Source organism: Lonchura striata, chromosome 5, assembly GCF_046129695.1.
Source record: "Lonchura striata isolate bLonStr1 chromosome 5, bLonStr1.mat, whole genome shotgun sequence".
In the NCBI taxonomy this organism is placed as follows: domain Eukaryota; kingdom Metazoa; phylum Chordata; class Aves; order Passeriformes; family Estrildidae; genus Lonchura; species Lonchura striata.
This window is the reverse complement of record NC_134607.1, coordinates 50,078,282-50,105,068: the sequence shown is the minus strand read 5'-3', so window position 1 is coordinate 50,105,068 and position 26,787 is coordinate 50,078,282.

The window sequence follows — 26,787 nt, the reverse complement described above, 5'->3', positions numbered from 1 at the left end:
TACTCATTTTACCACTGTCTGTTGTAGCTGAGGATGAGGTCGTAGTTTCTTCTACCTCATTGCAATTAAACAAGGCCTTCAAGCACAATCCAGACATTTATATTAAAATATTTAATAGCAATTATAATTCTAAGAAGAGGAAGAAATTGGCAGAAATAGTTAAGGATTTTCCTTGGATCATGAAATGAGTCATTTTAGAGTTCTTATATGAAGATCTATTGCCTTACTGTTTTAATCAGGTTTTGTTCAAATACACACTAATAATAAGTTTTTGCAAAGAGTTTGTATGCAATTTATTTATTCCTTAATATAATGCTGATACTGCCAGACAACTATTGTCATCAAAATTTGAGTGGTTATATAATGGTCAAGCACCCTCTGAAACCTATAATCCTGTGGATGCTTATACTGGATGGAAGCAGGTGGTACACTATCATTAACATATACCCTCACATATATTTAAGACATATACAGAAATATAAACCATTATAGAACTGCATTTTAATGCTCTGCAAACTCAAAATAAAATGTCATCACCTCACAACCAAAGTAGATTTTACAATATACTGTTTTTTGACAAGGTCCAATTTTTCAGCTCAATTAGGTACAAAAACCAAGTGTTGAAATAGCTGAATTTCCCCAAGGAACAGTAATTTCAATTTTTGCTCAGCTCCACTTAATATTACCTCAGTAACCTTCCTTTTGCCTGTTAGACAGGTTTGTCTACATTACCAGTGGGAAACCGTCCTCATTTATGAGGTGGGAAAGCAACCTCTGCAGAGCCATTACTTCCCCTTTCCATAATGGTGTGAAGAGAGTAGGCTGAGCCTTGATATTATTTCTTTCCCCAAGAATGTAACTGCACTAACACAGTGGCACCTGGCCATATAATTGCATGAAGTATAGAGCTGTTGTACTAGTCTGTTCTACCCAGAGGTGATGGCAGAAGGCAGATTGTGGCTGAGTTACAATCTGCATCTGGGGCACTGCAAAAAAAAAATCATCTGCTCTTTCTATGTGCCATTGGCAAAGTATTTCTACAAAGTCACAGTTTATCTATCATCCACAGCCTTTGCAAAGTCTTTGGTCTAGCAGTATATGATCTGAATAATTTTTGGCTAGAATAATAGTGTCATTAACGTCAATAAAACTATCTTTTTACTCTAGGACTGAAAATGAATTTTCTTTTTGAAATGCAATTTCTGCAGAAAAAATCAAGTACAAATAATCTGCAATTCCAGCAAATTTCATATCTACTGTGTATCCATTAACTATTTTTAGCAATACTTTTTAGTTTCTTAAAATGTCTACATATATTATTGCTTGCCTCAAAAAAACATATTTAGGAGAAATGAAATTAGTTTCTGGAGATGCACTTCAGCATTCTTTGACCTGATGTCTGCACAGCAATGCAAGCCAATACATTTGTATTGCACATTTCTGTATTATATCATTTAACATCTCCCGTGTTCAAGCTGAAAATTAGGAGGAAATAGCTTTTTGATACTCACCATATGTTGCCTTTAAGGGGAAATCTAAGACATCAGTTCATGAACATAAGGGTGTTTTCCTCTCTGTGAAATTCCACTGAAGTTAGCAGGACTGTCCCAGGACAGTTCTGCTGCTCAAATTATGGACCCTGTATTCCAGTCCCAACATGCCTTTCTATTACCTGTCCGTACACATACACAGTATTAAAATATAATTACCTAAGACATTAACAATACCTTTCTAACCAAATTCAATTTAATAAAGTTTTACATTCACAAAAGAGTTTGGCTAATCCACCCAGTTAATTGTGGTTTAAAATTATTTGTTAACATATGAATGGATCAAAATTCAGCTTCTTTTATAATGCTAACCAGGTGAAGAGGCATATATGCCAAGCATGATTAGGTACAACCATGTGTAAGTTCATAAAACAGTCATCATTCCTCTTTCCTTGCTTTCCAGGAGGAAGAAGAAGCTTACAGCTTCAAACTGAGCACACCATTTAATGAGAAGCAAAAACCTGAACTTCTACCAAGTGTTCCCAGCTACAGATACAAGAGTTAATGATAATAATCTTTCCATGATTCAGTGCCTTCAGATACCTAAGGCTCATTGTTATTTCAGCCAAATCACTGTGATCAATGATTTGTGACATGGTAATGCTATATCAAAATCAGAATAATTATGCCTTTTAGGAAATGACATAAGAAAGTACAAAGGAAAGAATTTTTACCATGGATTATTGTGTTTATTAAAAAAGGATTCTCATCAACTGGCATAAGGGTCACAAAAGACTGAACCCAGTCAATTATAATTATTACTTAATTTCTGCCAAATTAATTTTAATCAATAAAATCAAAGAGGATTTTTGTGTTTTCCTGTGTATTAACTTATAAGTCACAAATGGAACTTGCTGACTTTCACAGTTAAGGGACACATCTCCAGGAAAGACATTTGCTCAGAAAAGTAGAGTAACTCTAACATTCTCCTGTGGCCACCTGACTATTTGTCTCACTGGCACACCTTAGTAACTGTTTTGTAGGAACACATTGATTAACAATATTTTGGTGTCATCATTCTCATTATCCATTGGGGTTGAGATCTGATGGCAAAGAATAGTATTTTAAACCCCCTGAAGAATGTCCTGAAATTTTAAGGACAGGTGAAAACTATATTTTGTTGAAAACAGATCTAGTGACTGTGTCTCCACAGTAGGAAGAGAATTCAAGTACTTTCTGAAAACAAAAAGAAAAAAAAAAAAAAAAAGAAAAAAAAGACACTGGAAAGTGCTCAATATATCTAGTTGAGCATTGCATGTGGTTTTACAGATTCAGTGTCCAGAAGATGAATGAGTAGAAATGTATGCCAGAGATTAGCCAAATAATCCAGTCTGCCGAGCAAAACAAAAGGAACTGTATTGACCTTGAACATAATAAAAGTTAGATTTTTCCTTAGACCTTTGGAAAATGAGATGCTGTCAGTTCACACTAATGTAAGCAGAATCAACTACTGATATAGTCCTCATTAGAGGCAATAACTTCACATAATTTCCATTTATGCTTTAAAATAAAAGTTGAATGGAATTTTAATCTTGTGAAATTTTAGGCTTAGATGTTTCAGTTAAGAATAGTGTTTATTTGCCTTGTACCCCTGCAATGCATTCAATAGGAGCCTCATTTAGTTTTGTTTTCCTAGAAATAATCTGCTTTGGTCTCCTGATGCAGCTCAGGAAAAAAGATTTTTCTTTTTACATGGAGCTGCAGTTCATATTTTGGAGCAAGTATAGCAAGTATGTGCATCTATTTCCTACAAAAAACCAAAAAAAAACCTTTTGTGTTTTAAGTTTCTTGTTCTTCAGATCCTTTTGCAGTGTCATGCCATATCATATGTGCCATGTTATTTATCCCAGTTTATCTTCCATTAAATACAGGTGATTTTCTTTTGTTTCAAAAGTAATTTCAACTTTCTTATTTACATTACTGATAGTGTATTATAATTCTCATGCAGTAGTTGTCTGAATCTGGCCTAGTAATTTAATAAATACAGAGAAAAAAAATTCTGTATAGTTTGATGCATCTGATCTATTTTAGGGCAGATGAATGGGATGAATCAGCCCTGAAAAGCATAAACCTGACTCTTTTAAATGTAGGTGTTTAGGCTTTAGATAGTTCAGTAAAGCAAACTACAGTTTTCCCATGATTCTCAGTCACATATTCAGCCCACTATACTTAGCTTAAATCTAAAATTAAGGAATAGTTGACTACATGCAAGAACTCTACTATTTTGAAAGGATCAGGCCATTATCTATACCTGCATAAGAATTCATTATTGTAAGTTGTAATTAAATTATTTCATAATCAGTTATTCAGCTGTCTCTCTCACTGAAGTATTTCTTTGTATATGTGTCCTATAAATAACATTTTAAATTGTTTATCATTCACAAATAGTCATATATTAATGAACCATCAAATGCAGTAAGAACATCCGATTTTTAACCATTGTGTAAATTCTATGGAGCCTATCAAGACACTGACAACTATTAATATGAAAGAAAGTTTTTTAAAAATCACTTTCCTATAATAGGAAGAAAAATAAGAAACTCACAACAGCTGCTAATTAGACACAGGCAAAAAATTAAATACCCATGGGCAAGAACAAAAGAAATTTATTAGCGTGAAAAATTGATTAATTCCAAGGAATTAGCTTCTTCCTGTGTGTGTTTCTAAAGAGAACTCCACCATAAAGTCTTTCTCCGGAAACAATGTTTTTCTGTGTAGTTAGATAATCCTGACGATGCAGAATGATGCACATTTTTGAGAAGTGTAGACAAACACTAGCTTGAAGATTACTGTGAAATGGTTCCATTCATCTCCATGGAGTGTTAAATGTGAGGCCTAATTAGCTGAATCTGCTCACCATTTTACTGTTAATCACCGTCCTTTAAATATACATCTAAAGCTATCTATTTTGGTTAAATGGCATTGTTAAGCTTGGAGCTGGGAGAGTTACTGAAGCCATAAAGCCAAAAGAGTATTCAGGGTGCAGAAACTCAGCCTTTGAATGTGCATCTTTTTTTGGAAGTTAATTTTTTTTTCTTAGTTGACTTTTGGTACTGTATTTTTTTTTCCAGGATGAGGCATTAATTAAAGAAACTGTATCAAACTATGAGCTACTTAGTAAATAATGTCAAAGGCTTTTAAGCCACCCAATCTCTGAGCATATTGAGGTTTAAACAGATGGTGACTCCCCGCTGCTACATTTTTCAGTGTATTTTCCACAGTTAAGAGCTGGCTAATGCATGGGGGTTTAGTCTTCTTTTTTCAAAATACTACCTACCTAATCAGCACAGAAAGAAAACTGGGGAGTGAAAATGTTGTGAGTGAAAACTCAGAACATTCCTGAGGATAAAAGTCAAGGCATGCCTAAGTTTAAATCCTGAGACAACAAACTACATATGTTCACCACATGAGTAGGAGACATGATTCTAGTGGGTGTGAAATTATTCTGTATCCTTAATATAGACTTTCATACACTTCCTTTGAGCATCTGCTAACATTTTACACTTTGAAGTGGAAGTTTTAAAGATACTGACCAGGTGGCAGCAATATCTTAAAAGATGTGAAACGGAGATGAATTAATAGGTAGGCGGAAGTTGAAGATCTGAGACACCTATATGTTCTTTACATTCATGGGCAGTAGGTGTCTGGGTAAAAAAAGCAAAAAATAGTCTTCAAAACATCCTTAAATCAGTATGATTTTCAGTGTACTGATGATTATGGGACATTATATGATAAAGGATATGTAGTATAGCACCTCAAAGACAGAAATCCAGGATGGAGACGAATAAAACTGTGGTTCAGTGCATGACTGGTGTCTGTAAGTCTGTCTAAGAGGCAGACAAAAAAACCTGTTGCATCTTTAGCTATGTTCTACTTCAACTCTGAATAACACCTCTGATAGCCAGGGGTCAAAGAAATCTAGATATATACATGTCATGGTAAATTCATAATGTTTATTACAGTTTTCCCTGATGAAAAATAGGGATCATACTACTAATCTAATTAGCATCTTGGGAAATAGTTAACAGAGTTAAACACTAAATTAATGAGATTTCAGTTACTAGAAAATGCATCAGTTCAATAGCTTCTTGAACTGTAAGTCTGAACATATTTTATTTGAACATAGAAAATGTAGCACATCCCAGGCCTCGCTTATGCTTGTGTAAATTTGATTCAACATCTAACATTACTAAGCACCAAAGCATAATGAAGTTATATATATTGTGGGTAAGAGAAATGGAAATACTTTTTAAAAACAGAGTTTGGAGAGATGAAATAATCTGAAAGTGGTAACATTTGTAGCTTTCAAAATTTACCTTATGGAAAATGTTTGTGTAGAGAGATGAATAAATATTTCTAGAAAGAAAACAAGTGCTCAAGCAAGGATGATTTTGACTGGAGGTCCTCATTACTTTATTGTGTATTATATTGTCATATAATAAGAACATTTTAAGAGAATAGTAAACCAAAACATTTTGAAATATTTTTTATGAGGAAGTCACTGAGTATATTCTATATTAGTCAGTGCAATATTTCTCTTAGTAAAATTGCTTCTCATTTCATATAACAAAGAGCTTGATATTGATCAAATCAATTACAGAATGTGACATATTAGAAAAGCTGGTTTCAGAGACATCTCCCATCTGTTTGCATTTAATTTGCATAACCTTCTGATTAAGGAAACAGTCAAATGCTCCAAGAGACAGAATGCATGTATCTTTATGTGCTATTTAATCAGTGATTGTCCATTTTGACTTGGATGAAACATAAGCCCAGATGCTAATTTCTCTTATTATTACCCACTTCCTGAAAACTGTATTGTTCTCTTGATTACATAAAGAGCAGGTTTACTGACTAGCAATTTATTAAAATTCATAAATATTTTCCCAGAGATGTATTGCTCTTAAGATTTCTTTTTAAGATGGATGTGGGAGTGAGGGTATCATTGCCCCTTTCCTAACACAGACTTTCTTTTCTGCTCTGAAAACAACTTTATTCACAATTGTCTAGAACTAGTGCTATGGTTTCTACTCCAGCAGAGTTGCATAAAGCTGACCTGATAAAGCTGTGTTAATCAAAACAATGCATCAGCTGTGCTGTTGCACAGATCATTATGTTCCACAGTTCTTCTGTTACACAAATCTATATCACAAGTCAGCTGTAAAATGGTATACCAAAATTTTTCAAGGATCTTTAAAAATTACATATATGTTGTGTTCCTTGAAGCTATGGGTAGAAAATGAGTATAGCATTTTGTTTAACAACTAGACAATAGGAAATTATTGAGATTTTACGGCAATTAATTGCATGCTTAAGCACTAAAATATCTGCTATTTAGAGTGTTTCTGGTGAACTTCAGAGATAGAATAGGAACCCTGTGCACCATGGATTTAATTCTAAGTTCAGTTTAGTTAGAATAGAGAAGGAAGAAACCTAAAAGACTTTAAATAATTATCTAGTGTGGTATCTTAGCAGTAAATTCTTGGCAATCACATAGCAGCAGGCATGATAAAGAGGTTTTAACAGAACATTTGAACAATTGAATTTTTTATCACATCTGTTTTACTGTGGTAACTAATATGCTGCACCTATTGCAGGTAAGGATTCTGCTTATTAAGACTACCTTTTAACAGTTTGCAGATTTCTAGGGAGTCATGCAGAGAAGAAAATATTAAGGGGAACAGACAAGGCTTTTTAGCAAACACACAACTGTGAACTGCTATAGGCTTACACTCTGTAACTTACTGCATTTATACATCTGGCCCTACGATTATCAGAAAAAGCCAATGCTCAAATACTAGCCCACAGCTACTGTTCTTTTCATAATCTGAAACTAGACAGACTCTCAAAACAAAAAAAAATGGACTTGAATTTTTTTTCAGATAATATGTACATTTTGGATTACTTTTGGTTTCTATTCTGGCAGTCTCTAGGAATAGTTTATTTTCTTTTTCTGAAGATTGTAGTATTGGATCCTAAAGGAAAATTTAAAGATCATTTCTACACGGAAAGTTTTTTTAACCTTAGGCCTTATAGACTCAATGCAAATTTCTGACCAAAAGCTATTAAGAGCTATTAATGACAGTGGGCATAATCTATGTAGGTATCTTTTTGTATTTGAGCTGACATTCTATGTACCCTGGCTTCCCAGGTGAAAATTCAGATTTTCAACATTACCAGAAAAAAAAATTAAATATAAAAAAATTAAATATAAAAAAAAAATTAAGTATAAAAAAAAAGATATAAAGATTCCTAAGATAAGAATTATGGGTAATAAAAATTAATTATTGAAAAAATATGCATTCACATATGAATTCAGAAGCATGGATCCTCAAAAAAAAAAACAAACAAACAAACAAAAAAAAAAAAAAAAAAAAACCACACACAAAAACCCAACCATAAACCAACAACTCCCCCATAAAACTACATAAACTACATTACATCTCAGGATTCATAAAACACTAGTAGGCAAAGCAGGTACAGCAACACACACAGTTCATCACTTCTGTTGAAAAAGTATTGTATTAGTGTATAATAGTATTCTAGCCTAAGAAGGTGTGGAAATACTCAGCACATTCCATTCTCTCTCTTATTTAAAAAAAAAAAAAAAAAAAAAAAAAAAAGCACTAAATTTCCAAATTTCCAGCAACTAGTCACAGAAAATACCAGTATGGTAGCCCTTATTATCTTTGTACTTTTTGTGTTACAGTGTCACCATGGTTATGGAAATATTCTTTTGCATGGTTCATTTTAAAAACACAAATAACATCCAGTGAAAAAGCCACAGCACAGAGGAAGAAAATCCAGCAAAGGAATGCAAAAAGGCTGAGTGATACCAAAGATGCAAGTGTAATAACATGCAAGATCCAATTACAAGCAGCTGGCCTGCATCCAAGCTGAGTTAGTAAAAGAGGTGTGAAAGATACAGCTGATAATTTATCACACAGCATTATTTATGTAAACCTCTAAGAGCATGATGTCACATTAGGAAATATTAGGAAAAATCTAAAAAAATAATTTCCTGGGTTTATAAAAATTATTTAGATATCACTCACAAATCTGCAGTATTAAAAATGGGCTCTCTTTCAAATATAAGTCATATCTCTATCAGAGCTTTCAGGTATGTTTTCAAGAAGGAAGGTTGCAGCTAGTGTGTCCACATGTGGTGGTTTCAAATTGTGTGCTGTCATTCTGAACATTGAATGTCATTTTGAATTTAGGCGGCAATAACACAGCTTCTGCACCATTTCATGTGGTTTCTCCAAAACAGAAAAAGAACTTGCAACTAACAAGTTATGCATGCTTGCTCTGCTTCAATTTCCCCATAAGGTATTGACAACTGTAATTCAAGTAAGCAGAACCTGCAGCTTGCTTGGGTTTCTTCTGATAGTAAGAGCCTCAGCAGTACATTTGCTTTCCTGTACATTGAAGAAATGGTGAAAAATTAAAAAGATGGACCATGGCACTATGTAATGGTCTTTCAAAAAGACATTAAATAACTCATGAAAATCTTCTCATAGACTAGAAAAGACAGGATCTACATGTTGTTTCTTTCTGTTCCTTTCTTTTTAATAAACTTATTTTTCTTCCTCTGAAGTTATTCTCATTTTTGATAATCTAAGTAAATTACTGCAACAGTTTTCACCTTTCTGAAAAGCTGTTGATGCTATGAATTATTTTATTTATTGTCTATATATGAACCTTTTTTATTTATGGTCTGCATCTGGAATTGGGCTGGCCTTTTCAATCATTGCAGTATCAGACCTTTCAGAAGTAAATCCTGACTGTTTGCAAACCTTAATAAGAACATAGAAGACTATAGGAGGATAAGTAGCAGACTGAAGATTCTTACATTTCTTTTTCAGCATACTGGATCCAAAAATTCCATATTTTTTTTTCCATTGGTCCATGCCCATTGAGACCTACACGTTGAATCGTAGAATTATACTGATTGGAACCAACTTCTCTGCAGTCTAATGCATGGAACTAATATGCTAACATGCTTAAAACAGGTCATACCCAGTTACTAAGGGCCACGTCCAGGCAAGCTTTGGATGTCTTCACAACCTCTCTTGCAATCTGCTGCAGTTCTTTACCTCCATCACAGAGAAAATATTTTCATTCAAACAGCTTTCATACAAAATCTGCATAGATTCACATGGTTTTCTGTAAGATGTTCCCAGAGGAAATATTTAACAGCCATGTTTATCAAAATCTCATATCACAATGGGCTGCTAGAATATTTTAAATGTGATTCTACTTTTTAGACCAAAATGGCAAACTGAAGAGTTCCATCTTTATTAATTTACACTGATTGAAAATTTTAATGAGTTTAGTTTACAAGAAACATTTTCTGATTGCTAGTCCTAATCACTAGCCTGTGGATACCTGGAAATATCTTTCTTACCATCTGGATGCTAAAAGATGCTTTCAGTTTTACCTGTTCAGTCTTCTCTTCTTCACTTTATGACCTCACTTTTACATAGGTAAGTGGTGAGAGGTGGAGTCCTGTATCCCTGGTATAAATGTGATTTAACCAAAAGAGGAAAACTAAATATAGCATTTTCATGAACACACTTGTCATACATCAGTAGGCAACTAATTTCCATATAGTAACGGAGATTTACAGTGAGTTAATTAGAACACACTTGACTGAAATGGAATAATTAGTCCCTACATGACTAAAATACTGTAGCTAAGATCTCTTCTACAACAGTAATATTTTCCCATTTTCATGTGTTAAGCAAGAGAACTTTTATCAATTGGGTTGTTTCATCTCCACAACTGTGGAAACACATTTACCCTCTCTGAAGTGAAGCAATACTGTGTTGGCCATTTTAGAAATTGAGAGATATAGTGAGAGCTAGTCCCTTAAAGGAATTTTGGCATGCTGCCACCAGAGTGGAGCTCAAAGCTCCAACTAAACTTTCTATGCCATGACTGGAGGAAATTATCCCTTCAAGGAAAAGATTCATAGCAGTCAGCCTGATGAACCAGGGATATGCTTAAACTGGAGAATAGGAAATGATGGAAAGAGCACAAAATTTGACTCTCATACCTCTTTTTGACATGGATATATCAGCTCTGTAGACTGCAACAGTATAGAAGGACATGATCTAGCTCTGTACTGAAAGTATTTCAGCATGAAAAATAAGCCAACATTTTGCTCTGTTTGATGACAATACACTACTTAATCTGAACAATTTAGATATTTCCTAACTTTACATTAGAGTATATATTTTAGAGTAGAGTCTGACGTCCTGAACCATTTCCTTGAAATAAAAACTAAGCTGTTTCCCTGGGGGAAGAGAAGCCAACTTCCCTTTCCTTTTAAAACATGGACAGTGGTAAAGATGTATTTCTTTAGAGTGCTTGAACTCAGGGCCTTTCCTCAGCAGTGGAACATTGAATCTGAATTTTCTATCTCCCAAATGTGTGCCTTAACCCTAAGCTTAGAGGGTGAGCATTCTGCATTGAAATATAGAAACAAACCTAGGAAAGGCAACTGGAAACCAGGAGTCAGATTTTCATTGGAGCTCTCTAGTCACTAGTGTAATGATGTGTAAATTTTGTTTCATAGAGGCACTTTGTCAGTGTGCTGGGCAGAGTATCCAGGCCTCATTAATAAATTGCTTGTTTTTCTACATCTTGCAGTACATTCTTTCTATGCTGCATGCATGTAGAGGGCGAAGTTGGATTTTAGAATTTTGCAGTCATGGAGCTTGAAGGAAAATCCCGAACTACATTCTTCCTCTCTCCCTCTAGATTTGTGGTAAAATGCTTGGGGTAAAAAGACCCATGAAAATTTATCACACAAAAAATCATTTTATGGCAGCTACCTGTACACAGCTATCTACATATTTGTGATAAACAATATACATACACACATAAATACATATGTTTTCAACTTTTACATGACAACAATATGACATGCTCAGTATTCTTCTGTTCCTATTAAACTGAAGCTTGGCTTTGAAGAACATGAGCCATAAACTATTTACTCTTTTTAAACACACAGTACACACTGGTCAACCTCAGAAATGCAGGGAGAGCAACTGGGAAAATTTTTTTACATATTTCAGGAAGGCACTTAAGTCTGACAGAAATATTGGAGGCTTAAGAAAGACTACTATTTATAGAATCCATAATTCCATTTTTCATAATTCTTGGCATTTTTATGAAGTGTTGCGTTGAATTAATGTCTTTCAGACCTGCAGGTATTATACACTGGCGTATGTTTATATATGTGTATTTGTGTGCTGAAAATATTTGTACTGCAGCTTTTTAGAAAAAAATTATATTTTGTTCTTAATTTTGACTGATTCTTTACAAATTACTCTAGGCCATAGACATAGTTTTGTGTATAAGCAAGGACACAGTATTCAGGGATGACTGCACATCTTTTTCTTATACCAATGGTAAGAGTTTTGACGTTCCTTTATAAGATATATACAACCTGTTCTATTGCCTATAAACATAGGAATGAAAGCAATTACCTTTTACAGTCAATAACAGTTTACAAGAAATAAATATCTGAAGTATTTATAATAGTATAGTATATATTATTAATTCATTATTCTTTGCTATTACAACATGACTCTTTTTAGTGGGGATATGAACATGGTTACTGTTGGTAGATCTGTAAAACTATTCTGATTGTGAAAGTTTATGTGATGGATAATACAAATGTGTTTATTCTTTCCTAGTGTCCCAGGATTTTTCATCTATTCACATGCAAATAAAAGTAAACAAATGTCTTGATATTCTTTTTCACTTAGCTGTAATTCAAGTTCTCTCAGCTGTAATGTGGAGGGCTTGATTGACAACGGGCTTTCTACTGAAGAATAGTGGTATCCAGGCTTCCCAAGCTGTTGTCTTTCTCAAAGACAGATGGTAAATCTGTCAGCAGTTGCATTCTGCACAACAGCAGCCCAGATGCTTTTAAGCTTTCTGTGTGAAGCCTCTCCACCCCTCAAGAGTACCAATGGGCTACTTGCCAGAGAAAGGTCCCCACGGCAATTAGCTGTCTCTGAATTCAGCTCCAGCTGTCTGGAAAGTCAAATGAAGGCAGCTTGTTTGGTCATACACCATTTAATGTGAAGAGTCTGCTTCTTTATAATTAAAGCAGCCTTCTGTATATCAGTCCAGCTGTGTCCAGAAAAAAAGCACCTATGTGACCTTCATTGTTTGAAATAACAACTTTCCATTTACTGTACCTTTTACTTTTTATTTAATAAAAGTTATATTTCTAAAGTTTATGATTTGGTACCTTTTCTGAATGTAAGCTTGCCAGTCACTGGATCTTGAAGATACAGTGTTTGCAAATAATTTAGTGCACATTAAAGGACCAAAGGAAAAAGAACACTGTGTAAAGTCTTTTTCACATTATACTTCACAGCTGAAGGCTTTGCAGTTCATCCTTCCTGGGTCTCTGGATTCATCTCTAGTATGATTTGGACTCACTGAAAAAACTGACAAATAAGCAGAAATTGATGCTAACAATTACAAAATATATAAAAGTTGCACTTTTGCAAATTTGACTTCTTTCTCAAACAACAATCACCAGTAATCTGTTAATGGGAGTGAGAAAATCCCCTGCAAGATTGTGGACTAAATTTTACTTGCATTAAAAGTACTTTTAGAGTGGGTTCAGTGCTCAAAACTTCAATCCAAACAATGACATTTCTATATGCAGAAGTATGTATCCTACATAAGCTCATCCAAGATAGAAGAGACAAGAAACAGCTATGGTATGGAGAAAACAAGGTGACAATCTGAAATACAAATTTAGTGTCATTCCTTCAAAAACAGTAGGAATGCTTAGATTTGATACCAGATGTTTCCACTGGACAAGATTTTTTGCAGGCTAAGGTAATCAGAAAAACAATGTTACTGTTCAAAAAATATACTGTAGATTTTTTAAGAGATTAAGTATTAGTGTTCCAGACATGAGCTGTTTAAGATTAGGAAAATAGTAATGAAGACTGAAGAAAAAAGTGAGCCAGAAGATGACAAGAAGGTCACAGATGGAAATAGGGAATAAAAAGTATGCAAATAAAAAGCACTCACAAGAATGAAATCTTGTCAGTTAATAACCAGAAAAATAATTCCCTTTCTCAGAATAGAAGGGAAGATGATAACTCTGTAGGTTTATGAGATACTGCAGTGATAGCAGTCATGCAAAAAAGTGATGTTTCCAGAAGTAAAAAGGACAGTAATAAGTGACCTCTCAGGCTCTTTCCTTTTCCTCTGCTCCTGTCAGGATCAGCACAACAAAGACATTTTTGGGTATATTAGCTTGGCTGCAACCTAACACTTGTTATGGAGTTAGCACTGGAGTTGAAGTCTTGTAATATAAAAGCCAGTTACTGAGGCCTAGGTTTTGGACTCAGTGCAAGTACAGTCTGAAAATTGTTTGAAAACTAATTTAACAGAGTCTCCACAAAAGTGATGGCAAAAATAATAATGAATGTTACAAAAATGGCAACCACATTTTTCAGAATGCCTTAATACACCCAAGACTGTGATCAGAATTATGTCCTTTGCTTTAATTAATCTCTGATTATTTGAAATCATGTCACAAGCTTGCATATTACTTCATTCACCTAGCTACTATAATAAGTAGGGTCTGCTGTCCTGAAAATGGGAGACACAAATGTCCAGCAAATCAATTCACAATCAAGCTTCAGTGTGTACTTCACCCAATGCAATATTGATTTTAGAAGCGCAAGCTATTCTGGTCTGCAACAATTTGGCAAGTTGGATACCACAAGAAAGTTGGAACTGAGATTTCCAAATTACTTTATGAAGCATTTGCTCCTTTTCTATGTCTTATGTGCTTTTTTTATCCCATCTATGTAAAGCAGTTAAATCCTATTCACTTATGTGTTAATCCAAATTCTGTTTTTTTAAGTGAAAATATAATTTGAACATCTCCTCTTCTGTGGAAGACAAAAGAAATTCTATATAAGAGACACTTATCCTTGTGTTACAAATTCATCCAGCTGGCTGTCACGCTAGCTTTTTCTAACTTTAGCCTATCATATAATCCATTAGAAATCTGCACATTTTTCTCAGGAAATCCATGTCTAAATGTCTGAAAGTTAACAAGCATCAAAAAACTATCTGTGTAATTAATGATGTTATTCGGTCTTGAGAGAACAAAGCAATATTCAGGATATAGCCTTATATCACTAGCTGTTGGTCAATGGGCAGGAAATGTTTATGGTTCTATTTGGTGATTAGGAATATTGAGCTTAAGTGGAAAGATTGAATGTAAGAATAGTTTTATTAAAAACCAGACATGGAAGAAACTGATTACACAAATTATGCCATAGTCCATCCAAACACAGGTTGCTCTTTATCTGTTGGTCAAATTTTTTTTGGTCAAATTTTCTTTTAAGAAGCTAATAGGTACATTATTTTAAAATGCTCTTTTTCCTTTTCAGTTAAATATGGCAGCAAGAAGTGGCTAGTAACTCCATCTGAATGCTGACCTTATCTGTAAATGAAGTATTTTAATGAATTATTTACAGAAATTAAACATACACACCAAATTTCCCCCTCTTTCTTTTCCCCCTATTCATTAAAGACCATCATATTTAAGAATAGTTCCAAAGTTTTCCAATCTACTTTTAGTTAATGATTTACATTATCAATATATTGCTTAGAGATTACAGGTTGCTCATAAATAATGATTCTGCTTGTTGCACGCAATGGCAATTGGGAACTTGCCCTGTCATTACAATTCAATATGTTAGTATATAAATTAAGATTCATAAATGACTCAACTGAAAGAAACACGTGATCAAACATGTGGCTAAATCGTTAAGCTATTTTAGGAGATGTTTTAAATCATTTGCATTGATTAATTACCAGACCTTAAGTGAGGTAAATCAAAATAATGTTAATGACTTCAATGGCACTATTTATTCTCATTGACAGAAAAAGGAACTTTCCCTTGAAAAGTCATGAGATTTTCCCCCATTCCCCAGTGTAGGTCCTCAGCTGGAGTAGTTAATCCATTTTTGTCCATGAACGTTAAAATGTTTTATGCAGAAATGCAGTCCAAAGGAAAAAACCCCAACAAAATAAAAAAGATAAAATCTTATCTGATTAAATAAATAAAAAGAAATATTTATATTAAACCCTAGATATTTACAGTTTTAAAAATATCTTGGAAGAGCATTTTCTGAATTTATTGTGTACAAAAAAATGCAATAGGTTTAATTGCAAAATAAGAAAATAATTACCAGAAAAGAAAAAAAGAAAAAACGGAGATTGAACTGAAAAAAAGTTAAATCTCCATTTTCAAAAGTTCAAAAACCCAAAAGAAAACTAAAACATTAGAATAGTTGGCTGAATGTGTCTAAATATATATCACTGAGGGCTTCAATAAGAAATTAGGTAAATATGCACTTGAAATCATAAAAACATTAAGAATCCTGTGTTGTATTGAAAGAGTGGTTGAGGAGACCTTGCAGTGATCCTTCCAAGATTTTTTCCATCTTCTTGCTATTACTGTTCATATTTAACTATTGACTTTTACAAGCAAGTTTGATTGATTGAACTGCAAGGAAATTTTTCCCCAATTCCTACAAACATAAATACAGAATACAGGTTTTGAGAGAAATTCTCATGTACTCTGGCCTTTGTAAGTTATAAAAGAGAAACACATAGAGTAAAACATAACTAAGCCACATATCAGAAGACACACAATTCTTAGAGGAAATACTGCTAAGGTGAACAATGGCAAGCACAATGAACTTGAGAAAACCATCACTAGCTGTGTCACATCATTATTAGACACTAAATTTATTGTAAACTAAAACTCCTCTTGGTTCTGTTGCTGAGCACTGCTGTAAAAAGTCAGGTTCTATCTTCGTTGCACCTTTCCTTCAGGTATTTTTATATTCTGATAAAATCTTCCATGAACTAGACTAAAGAGTACCAGCTGTCTCAGCCTTTTCCCATAGAAGAGATGCTCTAGTCCCTTAATCATCTTTGTGCTCCTTCATTGGTCTCTCTCCAGTATGCCTGAGCCTCTGCTATTAAGCCCAAAACTGGATAGATTACGCCTGGTGTAGCCTCAGCAGCAGGTTGGCACCTACAGTGTTGACTCATGTTCAGCCTGGTGTCCATCACAACCTCCAGGTCCTTTACATCAAAGGTCCTTTCCAGAAAATCTGCTCGAGAATGTTTTGGTACATGAGGAATATGTTGTTCCTCCCCCAGTGCTGGGCTTCATACTTCCCCTTATTGAACTCCATGAGGTTCCTGTCAGCACATCTGTCCATGGTGTTGAGGTCCCTCTGGATGGCAGCATGACCCTCTGGTGTATCAGGACTCCCCCCCAGTTTTGTGTCATCAGCAAAGCTGCTGAGGTGTACTCTGTGTCCACTCATCCCAATCATTTACGAAGATATTGAACAAAACTGGACACAAGACAGTCCCCTGAGTTGTTGCATGGCTAATCACCAGCCCCCAGTTAGTCCTTGTGCCACTGGTCACCACTCTCTGGGCCCAGATACTTGGCCAGTTTTCAGTCCAACTGTGTGTACCTCAGCCCACATGTCAATAGCTTCTCTCCGAAGCATTTATGGGGAAGTGTCAAAGGCATTACTGCAGTCACAGTAAATGATATCCACTACTTTCTCTTCAGTGATTTTTTAGTCTTTACGCTGCAGTTTGTGTTAGGTATACTTTGTTGTCCTGCTGTGTCAGATGAAACTCCCAAAGCTGCAACAACTCTTTGCAGGCTGTGTATTCTCCTCACCTTTTAAACCTAAAGTGCATTCACTCTCCTACACATCCTGTTTTGGATCTGTGCAGGCTCCTTTAAATCTGTGTGCATGTGAGTAAGGATATGATATAGCAAATGTGCTGTGAATGTTGCTCTGATAGATTCTCCAGTACTTTTGATTTGCTGTTAATTTAAGCAGTCAATTAAGTGCTGTTTCAAGTGCTGTTAAACCTTTAGGCCTTAACTGTTGGTCAAGCCTGGGGCTCAGTTTAGCAAGTAGGTCTAGTCTAAACCTTGTGATTAAATAAGAGGGTCTTCCTTATCCCTTTTTATAATTTTCCTTTTCTACCCTTACCCTTTCCTCTTTGCTGCACCTCCAGCTTCCACATAGACAATTTTTAATTTATTTTTGGTTTACATTGATTGATTTTAGTTTGTTCTTTCTCTGTGTGCTTTAACCATTTAGTGAGCAGTACAGTGAACTTTGCCAGTGAAATTTGTCATGCTTTTGCTTGTATATTAAATCTGCTTTTACAGATCTTACTTCACCTTTAACAGTGATTCTTTAAGAGACCTTAAAACACTGATTCATGACAGCATTAATCAGAAATAAAAATTCGTGATGCCACGAATTTTTATATTCTTATTTGTAATATGGTAATACCCAAGAACTTTCCAATCATCAACTAGAATTCTACCATATAGTACATGATTTTCTTTTTTTCTAATTCTATGGAAGAAAAAGGAAAACAAGAAAGGGAAAACGAAAAGGGGAAATAAATTAGAAAATAAAGAATATATAACAGAAAATAAAAAATAAAGATAAAAGAAGAAAAAATTAAACAGAAAGGGGAGAAGAGGAGAAAGAGGAAGAGGAAAAAAGAAAAAGAAGAAAAAGGGCATATTTTATATTAACTGGTAACTTCTAAATCAACCAATGTACTTCTCCTTAAAGGAAAAAGTGTTCAAATACAACATAAAACCAAACATTTTCTGCAACCTTCTCTTTTTTTTTTTGACAGTCATTACATAAAATAATGCACAGAGAGAAAAGTTATTACTACAAGAATTCTAGGTAAATTTTATCTGTAGTTGTAATCTGTTATTTGATAAATATAGCCCTCAGAAAATTGTCACTGAAATTTCAGTCTGCACCAGGGTAAAAAATCATCAGACTGAGACTTTTATTATTCTGGATTAAGATAAGAAATTTCAAAACAAATATTTGTGTTGATGTTCATATTCTAGTCACTTAATTAAATTTTCTATTGGCCAGAAAGGACATAACAGTCACAGTAATGAAAAATGAGACTTAAATAAGAGCAAGTTTCATACATTAAGATTAAACTATAAGCACTGAACTACATTCTGAATCTTTCAAACAAGATTGCACCATCCCTCCATTTAATGTATTTCGTTACTGTCCCCAGTTTTTTACACAGTCAGAAAACAGAAAGGTTTAGAAGAGTCTAGGATCTAGTTTAAAATAGCACTTCATAAATATTTAATTCACAGATGTGTTTCCTTAAAAAGAGGTAAGTATCTGTAAGAAAGCCAACTGTTTTCCCTTGCCCCATTTCAGACATTAGAAAGCTCCCTTGCAGCAGGAGACAAGAAAGACTAGGGAAAAGCCTTAGTAGTGCAATGAAATGTGCACAATGAGACAGAGACCTCAGTAAGGTGAATTCAAAGCTGAGGCAGTAATAGAATTTCCTTCATATATGACTGATTTCTAAGAAAACAGTTTTTCTTATAACACACAAGATTTCCCTTCCTCTTTTAAATTCACAGCTCTCTTCTTCAAACTGCATTTCTGCTGGACATTTACTGTAATTCCCCTCATGAAAAGGTTAGGATTTTTTTAAAAATTCAATCCTACCTTGAAAATGATTATTTAATTCTTTGTTCATTATGTCCCAATGATTCCAATTATAAAACTGCTAGCAGTGAATATTACAAAAAACTCCTCTGCCAGCCTCACAAATTCAACCTGGAAGTCAACCTGTTCCTTTAATAGACTAATAAAGACTTTGCACACTAAATTACACCTCAATTACAAGTGTGTAGCTTCATTGCCCTCTGATTATATTTTCAACGACACCCATGGAACTTTATTGCCATTAATGCTTTTATGCATGTATAGATTTAGTAACTAACTGGAATCTGCTTAACCTTGTCCTAGCTTGTCTTTCAAAAGAGATTCCATCATGCCACCTTTTTAAATATTTTACAAAAATTAACATAGAGAAATATAATTTTAGAAACCTTACTCTTTTTTTTTTTGTGACTATTATGCTGGTTTTGTCTGGACTAAACTAAATTTTTAATGCAGCAGTTTACATGTGGGGCTATGTTCTGGATTTCTGATGGAAACAGTGCTGATAATTCCAAAATGTTTCATTATTGACCAGTTGCTGACCAATGCTCACACGGAGTCAAGGTCTTGTCTGCCCCTTACACCACCCCACAAGAGAGATGCACAGGGAGGTGACACAGCCAGGACAACTGACCCCAGCTGACCAGTGGGCCAGACCCGTGGCTTCATGCTCAACATGTACAGCTGGTAGAAGGAAGAAGAGACAGAGTGATGGTGTTTTTCTTCCAAAGGAACATAATGCATAATGAAGCCCTGTGCTTCTGGAGGTGGGTGAATTAATTCCCTGCTTTGCTTTGATAGCAGATATAACTGTTGTTCTATTAGACTGTCTTTATATCAACTCACAGGTTTTCTGTTCCACACTTCTATTCTTTCCCCCATCCCACCAGGGTGAGGAAGCAAGCAGCTGTGTAGGGCTGAGTTCCTGGCTGAGATTAAACCACAACACAATTCTTAGTGGACAATACCCTCATAAGAAGCATCTATCTGTTTGGTCAGAAGAACAATAGAAATCTTGTACTAAATGGTAGTATACCCTGAAAGTCATCAAATATATCTGCATTGCTGAAAAAGAACCCCTACTGCAGGTCTTTGAAATTGAATTAACAGAGTAATGCACATTCATGAGAAGGAGAAGCAGCTTCATGGACAAGAACAGACTTGAGCTGTCCATACTGTAAATATAGAGTTACAGAGTGAAGTCCAAGACAGTAAACTGTCCTTCAGCAATGACTTTTATCCTGTGGTCATGCTTTATTTTTTAGTATTCAGTGCTATTTTTGTTCTACAGAGGAAGCTACTAGAAAGCCATGTGATCTAGCTAACTGATGGATTTTAAAAGATACTTTGGTGCATAAAGATAGGGCTCTATTAAGTAGGGCTTTTTAGGGTTTCAGTTCTAAATTTCAATTGGAATCAATTGCTAAGCTCTTAAATGCCTTTTAGAAGTCAATAGCTCTATATTTCACTTTGATCATATTTGATCTTCACTTTATTAATTTAATCAATTTTTAGTAATATTTTACTCATAATCTTATTGTAATAAAATAATCTATGGTAAAATAATGCACACTTGAGGGAAGATTTGTTTTAAAATCCCTTGGAAGGGATCTTTGTAGTCTGTAATTAGAACATTTAAGTGCCACAGCAATGAAAACACATTTCCCAGGCAGTGCTAGAGAACTGTCCTAATAGAAGTAGTTGTGCCCATAAACTGTTCAACATAACTGCAACAATTCATTTAGTTGGATGAATTAATTTATCTAGATTAGTAAATCAGTATCCTCATATATTGTTTTGTTCATATACTCCTGCTTATGCTTTTATGTTGCTTTTAAATCCAAAATATAAATGCATTATCTCTAAATTAATTTGTATCATCTAGGTTTTAATGTGATTTGGAATACTCCAAAAGTAACAAGATAATGATTAGACTGTTAAAGGACGCAGATTTAATTTTCTAGATAATAACATCTACAATCCTACTTGAATGCTTTCATGCAGAGAAAGTCTCTCTTTCAGATCAGTAATCTAAAACTTCCCTATATAGTTCCATCAGCATGAATGAAATGAGAAATAAATATAGCAGCTCTTAGAAAGAATCACCTTATAAAATGGAATAAATTTTGAGGATAAACATTTATTTTCAAAAACATTGTTTCAGACAGCATATATTTTTTTTTTGTTCATTTTTACTCATTAAAGACTTATTTTTTAAGAAAACAGTAGAAAGAAGATTGGGGGTGGTTTTTAAATATAATGTTTTTTATTTTTTAATAGTACAGTTAGAATCATTATTGATTTAAACAGACAAGTTATTTTAATTTATTTATGTACTATTTGTGAAGGCATGTGTTCCAACACTGATGAATGTGTGGAATCAGAATAATATAAACTCTACATTTATTCATAAAATAGATATTAAATTTTTCTCCAATTTTCTTATTTCCAGATAAGAAAATCTGACATCTGCTGTTCCTCAGAAGGAGGTGAACGACTAGACTGAATTAACTAAGAAATCCTTATAGCTCTCCAGAAGGGCTAAGGAAGGTAAAACCTGAAAACCACATTCACCGAATGGAAATTACTACAAATATGAGTTTTAATAGAAAATGTTTATTTAAGTATTATATTAAGACTAATCAGCTTCAAATTGGAATCTAAATGTTTTCATTTGATCATTTGATGAATCCAAGATCACAGAATCACAGATAAGTGAAAGTATAAAGCATGGGGAAAATAAGTTTCAAAAAACTGGTTTTGGTCTTGCCAGAAAACCCTTCAATAACAATACCTATAATATTAAGTTGAAGCTTACAGTCTTAAGCAATCAAATCTATTGTTCAGATTTCTTTTAAATACCTCCATTATCATTTGTCATATCATTTTACAGCTACTCCAACAAAACTCTTATGTTTCTGCTTTGTAGGTCTTGAATGTGTCACTTTAAATACCCTAAGCTCTAAAACTCTCTGAAAGTCTAATTTTCTATCCTTGAATTTGTTTTGCCTTTTGCTGTAAAATAATGGCTATCTCATAAAATGAAGCCTGTAATCTAGCTAAGAGCAGCTGTAAGTGCAATGCAGTCTAACCAGAATGAAGAAACTTATTTTAGATAACCATTTTATTAAACTTGGTATACACAAACAAAACAAATACAAATCAGGAAGATATTAACATAAAGATATTTTACACCTTTAATAGATGAATTATTTCATACTAACAACCTCAGTAGTATTGGAACTGCCTCTCATCTGAATATCCAGTCAATATCTCCTTTTGTCTATTCTACACAAAATATTGAAAATACAAATTCTGGGTGAAATTTATTTTAATTATACATTTTCCAAGGTTTGAACTTTTATTTATGTTGCTTTATTGTATTATATCTACCCTTAATTTACAATCAGAACAGTTTGGTTTGAAAATGACCTTAAAGTTTTTCCATTTCCCACTCCCTATTCACCATGGACAGGAACATCTTCCACTACATCAGGTTCCAAAACCCATCCAACCTGGCCTTGAATGCTTCCAGGGATGGGGCATCCCCAGCTCTTCTGGGCAATATGTTCGCGTTTCTCATCATTCTCACAGTGAGAATCTAAACCTACCTTCTTTCAGTTTAAAATACTGTTCCAGCTTAGTGTGTTTGAGTTTTCTTGATGATTTTCATCATCATTATAGAGAAACAACTGACCATAAATGGTCTGTTTCTAAACTCTATAAAATCATCATTCACTTGCTGTTATGAATTTTTTTTCAGTAAAAAAAATAAGTATTAGTTTACATTGTATTCCTTAGCTCACACTCCAAACCAAAGTTACTCAGACGATCTTAATGAAAATTAATTATTAAGAAAAAGGAAAAGCTGATTCAAGAAAAGTAATAGCAGACTTAGTTCTTAACTTATGTGATTAGAAGATTTTACCTAAACTGCATTAAAACAAAGTATCTCAAAGTATAATCAGTCATCACAAAAAACCTGCCAAAATTTTATTTAAAGATACATAAGGAAAGAAATTTACTTCCTCTTTCTTTCTCCTTCTTCTACCCCTGAGTATTACAAGGTGCTAAAATGTTATATGGCTTTGAAATAAATATTCACAAAACCACCTGCAGCTTCTGAGAAGAAAACTCAATTAATTTGCTGACGTATTTGAAACTCAGAATAAATAAGTGATTCTCAACATTACACAAATAAAACAGCACCAGGAAGTTTTGAAGTGCATCAAAGAAAAGAAAAACTCTGATAGAGATTTTTAGATGAAAACATAGGAATTGAAAATGACTGTAGAAGTTCCATACACAACAACAAATGAAAATGAAACAGCAACAAATGAAATATGGAAACCCATTCTGACCCAAGAGGAAAAATGAAACTGAGTCTTGAAATGTTATTCATTGATTTCTGGAAAGCTATTGAATATATTGCAGTCAGTAGGATACCTCTACAGCTGCAAAGAGGTGCTCAAATGCAAATTCACACTCATATATCACAACCTTATATTTCAAATCCAAGCCAGCTTTTTCTTACATGTTTGGACATGATACACAGCAAATAAATAGCCAGTGATAAATAGAGAAAAGTAAAAGTTTCTCCAAGCCGTTAAATAAAAGAATGAAAGTCTATTTACACTTGCATGGTCCAGATTAATTTTCTGATTGTTGTTGTGTTATCAGTTCATAGAATATTCTAGCCATCTGTCTATCATGCTTTTAACAAAAGAAAACCAACTAACAGAAACAATTGCAGACTACTATTTTTTCAACCTTTTCCAAAATGTTTCAAAAAGTGGCCTGACTTTAAAGTTTTAAAATTGCCTTTGAATCATTCAGTATGGTCCTCATCAGAAATGTTACACTTACAGAGGAAAGTGAAGGAAACACTTTTTCCTGACCATAATTATTGAATAAGTTTTGTTCTGAAACTTGATTGATAGCCCTTAAAATTTTATACTAGAGTTACCAAGAGAATGCTTTTCTCGTTTGTATGATGCTGAAATATGCTTTTTAAGTCACTAGGCTATATGCCTATCTCGTGTTAATGAGCTCCACATAATAACTCCCCATGTAAAACTTTGCTTTCCTCTACATTTTAAAATTAACTACTTTAATATTGAAAATCCTCCTATGCCTTTACCATGGATAGAAGCAAATATATGCAACTGATTGACTTTTCTCTGTTATTTTTCATTACTATGAATAACATCCCAAAGTGATTTATATACTAAATATTAAAGCATTATCCCTACAACTTTTGAATCTGAGAACTCAATCCAAAAAATATCCAAGTGAATAGTCTAAAGTGTTTAGTCAGTCTTGATCTCCTCCTCTGAAATCAATGAATTCCCCACTGATCTCTTGGTAGAACTGCTAAGCTACAAAAATCATAATTGTTCAAAGGTACTGCAAGCCACAGATGAACATGGACATCAGGCTCTCTACTATGGGATGTCTAAAATAAATAAAAGCATTTCATTTAGGGGTTAATTTATAAATTATCAATATTATTATTGTTGTTATTGTTACTGTTATTAATAAATCTTCCCCATTATAAAGAAAACTTTGCCTTTTTTAACACATTTTGAAATACATGTGCTGAATTTTACCTATGATGCGTTTACAAGAGAAACCAATGTACTCAGACCAGCACTCAAATAATTATCTATTTAAGGTATTGTAATTTTTTAAAAAATTAAGGCAGAAATTTGTATGAAATTTCCATATAATAAAATTATGTTCATTGGAAAAATATTATATTAATTCAACTGTTTTACCATTATAAAGTGCATTTTTGTTTACTGACATACACAGCTGAATTATTTATTGGGATGTCTATTGTGCTATAGTCACAACTCTGAAAACCACTGAATGTTAAGTGACATGGTTTATTTTTCCAGTACACATACTTCCATTCATACATGCTTCTATAAGCACAATGAAGAATGGGAGTGATAATTCTAGGAGCTCATGTTGGGTTGCTTTTTGAATATTCCAAATAGTCGTAGAAGCCCAAGAGCCTGACAGTCATCTGAAGAGACCCTCTAAAGCTAGTCCTGGCAGCAGTCACTGGGTGTTATAGCTGTGGCTCTCCTGGCTGGCCTAGTCCAAAGCCTCAGAGCTTTAGCTTCAGCTTTGGAGGAGTTTCTCCAGCTACACCTTCATGTGCTCTACTCTGGTGAAAGAGAACTGAGTGCTGTAAATAAACTTTCTCCAAATAAGCCATTCCTAGCAGTGATCATTTAATAAGCCCTTACCTTAAAGTTAAGGATTAAAGATCAACCTTAACTTACATGTCTGCTATTTCACTTAAGTCTGAAGCTGTTTTTTCTGTTCCCTATCAAGTTATTGTTCTATAATTATTCACATTACAACACTGTCTGTCTAAATATTTTTCCCTGATGTTAAGCTATTGTTTCACTGTCTGGCTGCTATGGGTGTCTTGTTCTCTCTTTGCAAGGCAGTGGACGTGTGAGCCGGAATCAGAAGTGATATGTAAGGTGCTGTAAGATAGATCACATAATATTCGCTTGAATTCCCTCAGTGCTTCATACTCTGCTCTTCATAATGTGAAAGGCAGTCTAACACAATGTAACTCTCATACAAAGTAGTTGAAAGGAGTTGAGTAAGCTAAAGCATCTCTCAGTAAATTATGCTTTCACCTAGCTGTTTATTATGTGAGCTAACTCTGATTTAAGCACAGGAGGTCTGAGGGAGGGACTAAAGTAGTAGAAACAGATCTGAGGTAATTCTGTTAGCTGTGGTTGCACTGGCAAGTTCCTAGATAGACCATGTAAAAGTATAGGGTCTGTGTGGGCTAGTTTAGCTCAGTTTAGCTGTGTTAATTGGATGTCTGTCTGGATCCATGTATTTATGAAGATACTATACTCCAAATCAGCAGAATCAAGCCATCGAAAAAACAGTTTTTGTGGGAAATACAAATGAGACACTCACGCTGACTCAAAGAAGAGTATAACAAAAAACCTACTGAACTCTCTGGCTTGTTTCCATTATTTTTAGTATCTCATCTACTGAATATATAAAACGGGGTTGGCTATGAGACACTCTTGTCTGCATTTTTACCTTGTGCAGCACTTCTGAATTCCATCTGCCCGTCAGTCAATGTACATATATATGTTCAGAAAAACACAAGTGTTTTGATGGCAGTCTTACTTATTAGGTACAATAAAACATCTTTTTAAAACAAATTTTGTATTAAAAAATAAGTTATGGTTTATTTATTTTATTGGGGTTTTCTTGGGTTTTGGGTTTTCTTCTGTTTTGGTTGGCTGGTTTTTTTTGGTTTGGGGTTTGTTTTTCTTTTTCCTGAAAGAGAGAAAGAGATTTATTTTCTGCAATTATCTAAGTGAACCAGTACAAATTCTCAGGACACGGAAGACATTGTAGCACACAGTGGCTGGTGACAGAGAGTAGAAAATGTGAATCAGGGTGTCCAGCAGCTCTGGATAAAATATGGAAGTAAATAAAAGTAAATATATTAGTGAGTAGTAATGGAAATAGATTGAGGGCATGAAGGTTGAAGAAATAAAAGACGTAGATAGCTTCTATGAAGTGTATTGCTATTGCTGCTGCTGAGAAAAGAAGCTCAAGCTCAGAGA